Source organism: Charadrius vociferus, unplaced genomic scaffold, assembly GCF_000708025.1.
Source record: "Charadrius vociferus isolate BGI_N301 unplaced genomic scaffold, ASM70802v2 scaffold90, whole genome shotgun sequence".
Taxonomy (NCBI): Eukaryota; Metazoa; Chordata; class Aves; order Charadriiformes; family Charadriidae; genus Charadrius; species Charadrius vociferus.
In genome coordinates this window covers 8,545,329-8,550,896 of record NW_009647222.1, presented here as the reverse complement: position 1 = coordinate 8,550,896, position 5,568 = coordinate 8,545,329, and positions in this window count along the sequence as shown.

The following is a 5,568-nucleotide window of genomic DNA, read 5'->3' as shown; positions in this document are numbered from 1 at the left end:
CTGAGAAGGGAAAAATGAAATAACACGACTGCAACAAGCTGTCACTGACACTTTAGCATTTCATTTACCTCATTTATATATTCATTTTCCTTTAGTTTGTTATTCATTCCCCAGTGTGTGTTAAGTTCTAAGTTTTGCTATGTTAAAGTTACAGAATGAATTACATTTGTTCTATTTAAAGTAGCACTAAGAAATCAAGTAAAATTAGCCCTGTCGGAAAAGGCTTTGCTATTTAAAAGCAAAAGATGTTCAAATGTTTTAGCCATTTTAAGTCATTCTTGCTTTCCCCATGGAGCATCTGGGTGAGTCGCCCATTATAGTCACAGCTAAAAGCAGAGCGCGCTCCATGGCTCGCCCAGCCCCAGCTCATAAACCGAAAAGAGCAGACGTTCCCAGTGCCTGTCTCCCACGGCCACGAGAAAACCTTGAGGAGACATTCGCAGACATAAAGGACTCGGGGATGGAAACACCGCACGGGTCATGCAGCCTCAGCAGCTGCTGTGCTTCTGGGACTACTGACACCAGGGAAACCTGGGAGACAGCAAGGCCCGGAAAGCAACTCAGGGTGCCAGTGGCTGACTCCAACATGGCCCCCCCAAGCTCCAGAAGAGCTTTCCACCCAATGCACCCAAGTAAGAGATGCTTTGGAAATGAAGTAAGTTGCTTTCCTACCTTGCAGTGGACTCCTAAACCTATAAATACCCCAAAATGTAACAGAAGGGCTCCAAGTAGACTATGCAAAAAAAAACACCAAACCAAACCAACCACAAAACAACCAACCAACCCTGAAAAACACCAACAATCCCCCCCAGCAAAGGCCACGGTTGTATGCACACTGTAAGTTGGCATTAGCCAGTACTGTTTCTGAAAGGAGCCGTCCCACTTTCCATCCAACCATCTGTTTGTTTCTCTCCCGCTGCCGCTCAATGCTTTGTGCCAGCACGAGAAGCTGCGTAACCCAAATTGAGGAACTGCACTGGGCTGAAAGGATTTCTTTTAGAATAGTTGTGGTGAGGCTGGTTTCACCTGCGTTGACTGAAAATGGCCACCCCTCCCCAGGCTGAGCCTCTTCATTCCTTCCCAGGGAGCTTGTCCAAAAGCCAGAAGTAAGCGACAGGGCCTCGTCTTTTAATTTGGCTCACAGAAATTAATCTCACAAATCATTCCAACACACCCGCAGTAATGATAAGGAAATATTTCCTAATATGGAATAAAAACTGAATATTGGAGTTGTGCTGCACTCCAGGATTTCCTGCTATTCAACGAAGCTGAGCAGCAGAAGTCTCCCATGAGCGGCGGCCGTCATCCAGTTCTCTGCTACTTTCAACACACAGCAAGCACGGCTGACAAACACAAATACATTTCCCTGACAGGAAAAGATACGGGCTGGGTGAAACTATGCATGTATATACAAAAATATATATTTATATGGGTCTATATATATAAACCAGGTATATCTACACCTATATAAAATATATCCACTTTTTTTTCTTCCTTTTAGAGTTAATCTTTTGTCCACTTCAAGTAGCAAAGAAATTTTTGATCTAAACAACAAAACCTTTGCTTTCACTAACAATAGGAGACTGGTCACCTACAGTTTAGAAATACAAATGCACTCATAAGGTCATTTCCATCTCAGCTCCACTTGCCTCAATGTTTGGCGATACAATCACATTCTTTATGCTCTACTATCAATAGCTCTGTCCCAAAGTTAAGAGTACATTTTGAAACATTCTGTACTTAGAACATTCACTCAGTGAATGACTTGCAATGACATACCAAAATCTTCATGAGCTCAGTCCTTTCAAATAACTCATTTTATTTTCTTTACAGAAGGGGTTTTTAAGACAATCCAATCGTTTGAGTTTTAGCAGTACCAGCTCAAATTGCTTTACTGTGCTTGTGGCTGCAAGATAGGACTCCCCCACCCAGCCATTAATCTCATGTAGACAGAAAAGAGAAAAGAGAGAGGTTGTACTTCTGCTCCATCAGCAAGGACAGAGCGCTAGAGCTAGGAACAGGAAGGGAATAGAGGTGCTGGTGTATCCACATGCTCCTGTCTTCCAAGGAGTGCTCCACATGAGAGGTCAGCTCAGGACAACACTCTGGGGGACAAAACGAAGCACAAGACACAACAAGGGAACTAGACCTGCAGTCCCATGCAGCCATCCCTCTCTTCCCAGGGCTTACTGCAGCATCTGAATTGATGCATTTTAATTCATTGGCAACAAGAGAAATCAGTAGTTTGCTGAAGGATAACAATGCAGTGCAGTGAAATGGCATTTCATAGGTTGCTTTAGTTTACTTTTATCTTTCCTTTCTCTTGGCTCTCCCCAAGTTTCATAGTGCTGCAAATCTTTGTGCTCTTAGAAGTGTCTAAAAACAGGAAGCTCTTCTATCTACTAAAGTAATTGCGTTCCTGTGCACTTAAGCATTTTCTCAGTTTTCAGCAGGTACTTGTATCCGGGCATATTCAAGAAAACATTGTTTTAAGATCTGCTAAATTAACTAGCATAAAAACCCCATGCTAAATATTTTGCTGTACTGTTTTGGATGATGAAATAACTATGAATAGAGCAAGGTAAATGACCAAAAATCTGCTTCCTCGTCAGTTGCTGGTTTTCTGGATAAAATTAGACTCGGGTCTCATGAAAGAGGTGCCCCACTCCAAAACATGTACAACTGTCTAAAATTCAGTCACAGTGGATTTCCCTATGTCTGGCTCTTTCATGGCCAAGAGACACAACTAAAGACAGAAGTAAAGAAGAAGAGGAGGAACTTCTAGCGTGGCACCTGAATAAAGTTTCCTTGAAATTGTAATCTTGATCCAAGAAACTCCACTTTTAAATTTTAGGGATGCTGTAAATCCTTTCTATTTTCTAAGGAGCCTAGGAAGCAGGAGCAGAGGCAGGCTTCACCTTTGGGAACTAGAAGGAACTTTTGCATTGGAGAATACTGAAGAAGGCACTAAATTTGTTTTTCTTTTTACTGATGTATGTTCGAATCCCTGACTCTTGCTAGGCTCTTTTTAGATGACATCAATCAAATTAAGTATAGTAATTACACATGATAAGTCTATACCAGCAAAGGAGCCGACCGCTAAATGAGATACAGAACACCAGTGACCGGCTATAGCCTGTGCAATGCCTCTAGTCAGGGTTAATGAGCATGACAGATCCCTCTGGCCTTAAAAAGCTGCAAATGCAGGTAGTACATCTTGTTAGCATACGCAATACTGGAGAACAGATGTTTGCCCATTCAATTCCCACTACAACAGTTCATTTCTTTATGATTTTTGGAGGAGACAGCTGTTGGCAGATAAAGCAGACTACCTTGATGAGACCCAGGGTACAGAGATGAAAAGATGTGTGCAGTTTCTTGATGTAAGAGAGGAATACATGGTACCATCTTCCTAGTGCCTGAAGCTGGGAAGCAGATTTGGAACAGTGGGGATGGAGCTGTGCCATACTCTTAACACCAAACCATCAGGAGCTCTGGCCATCAGTACCAAAGGTGGAGCAAGAAATACTATTTCATGTAGGAACCATAATGGCAACATTTGATCCCTACAGTGATAACAAGGACAACTGAAAAGAGCAAGCCTTACCATTCTGCCTTATAAGCAGACCGTTTTAGGGAAGAAGGGTCAATACAACTCTGGTTTTGTGTTTCAACATTTATATCTATTTGAGAACACATATATCACTGTATCAATCTATATATCATGTTGAGAACAAAAATGCACTGCAAGTGGGTAGCTGGGACTTATCCTTCTGAGATTTAGAGGTTTAGGTATAGAGAACAACAGCTCTTTTAGTGGCAGACTCACAGAGCCTTGCCTTCACGAAATTTGTGGCCTATTGCTTGATGTCCCAACTGCTCATCTCCTCTAGGGCTGAGGAGTGACAAGGAGTGCTTTGTTATGGCTATGTGTATATACACATGATCCCTCCTACACAATCACATATCCACCCTTCCAGGAAGATAAGATAAAGACAAAAGAGGAAAAGGAAATTAAAGATTTGCACCTAGGTGAAAGATGATGAGGTTCGTGATGGGCATTAGTTCCCTGTGGAAGGTCATTCTCCAGTCTTGGCCTGGGAAAGCTCACTCAGAATGGGTGGTGTTTTCCTTCAAATTAATCTCGGAGATATGATTCTATTATCTTGTTTCCTAGTTAAAGGACAAGGGAGGCAAACGCTGGGTGTGGCTATATCCACTGCAAAAGAAAGTGAGAAGGAAAAGGACCAGAGGGTATCTGCTTAAGTTTCTATAAGATACCGAGGCTGTACGTAGCTGCTCTGCTGGAGTTAAAAATGCACGGATGGGCAAATTTCCAGATTAAAAAAAATAAATAAATCTTAAAGACCCCAGTTTCATATGCTTTCCAGATGAAATTGACTATGGCAAGAATAAGAGAACAAGACAACAACTTCTCTAGCAGCAAACCTTTCCCACTGAGAAAGCTTTCAGAACAGAACAGTCTTGCAACATGTCCTGAGGACTAAGCACGCTCTTGACTGAGAAAAGGAGCAAGACTTATCAGTAACAAGGACTCTTCATGGAACACAGGTCACCTCATACAAAGGTATGGGCTTTACAGGAAAGTAGAAGGAAAAGCAACACTTGTGTTCCTGCAGAATGGCTCTCATCGTTCATTTTCAAGGTGTAAGTCTCTACTGCCCTGTAAGGTGACTAAGTGTCATTGTGCCTCCATTTCTTTATCTGCCAAGCTGAGATGAAGACAAGTGGAGTTACCTGCAGGAAATTCAAATGGAAATACCAGTTTAGTGCAAACAACGTGTAAAAATGGGGCATGGTGGAGTGGCAAATACAGAAGTCTTTCAGGCAGCGATCTGAATTGCTTGACAAGTTGGATACAACCAGCTCTTTCCCATAAATAGCAACCAGAGAAAAACCCAAATAAGCTGTAGGAAGAATGAGATCATTTCCACTTTTGAAATATTATTTAACATTAACATTTCCTTATGGGGATGGGCCCCGTGCACAAGGCCCTTGCACAGAAAGGATAGACATTGCTGCCAAGTTCTGTTTCAAGGAGCGTCAATGCAGGTCTATGAATTGCTTCTTAGAGAGAGAGGTCTCTCCCTTTCTCTTGGCTGATCCCTTCAGTCCTGGCCACGCACTCCTACCGTTTTCCCAATAATGCAGACACAGGTGAGTTAAGTGAACGCAGCAGCCTGACAAAACTAAGCTACCGACCATTACCATGCTCCTGTAAAGAGGAAATCATTCTTCCATAAAATAATCATGTTGGTTTGTCCCACCCTCCAACTACAAAACTGCTAAATTCAGTGAAAGAGGAGTAAAGAAATATAGACAGGCACAGAGGACAAGGGGAGGAACAGGACTGTCCCTTTTGCAGGCACCCAAGTTTTCACTACATTCAAGCAGGGTTTGGACACACTTTTGGCAATGGGAGGACAGGATTGTCCCTTTTGACAGTGGCCAGATATCAGATTGGGTACAACATAAAACCCAGAATCTAACAACGACAACAGTTAAACAAATGTTAACTCTCATCAATTCTTCTTGCACCAACTTTTG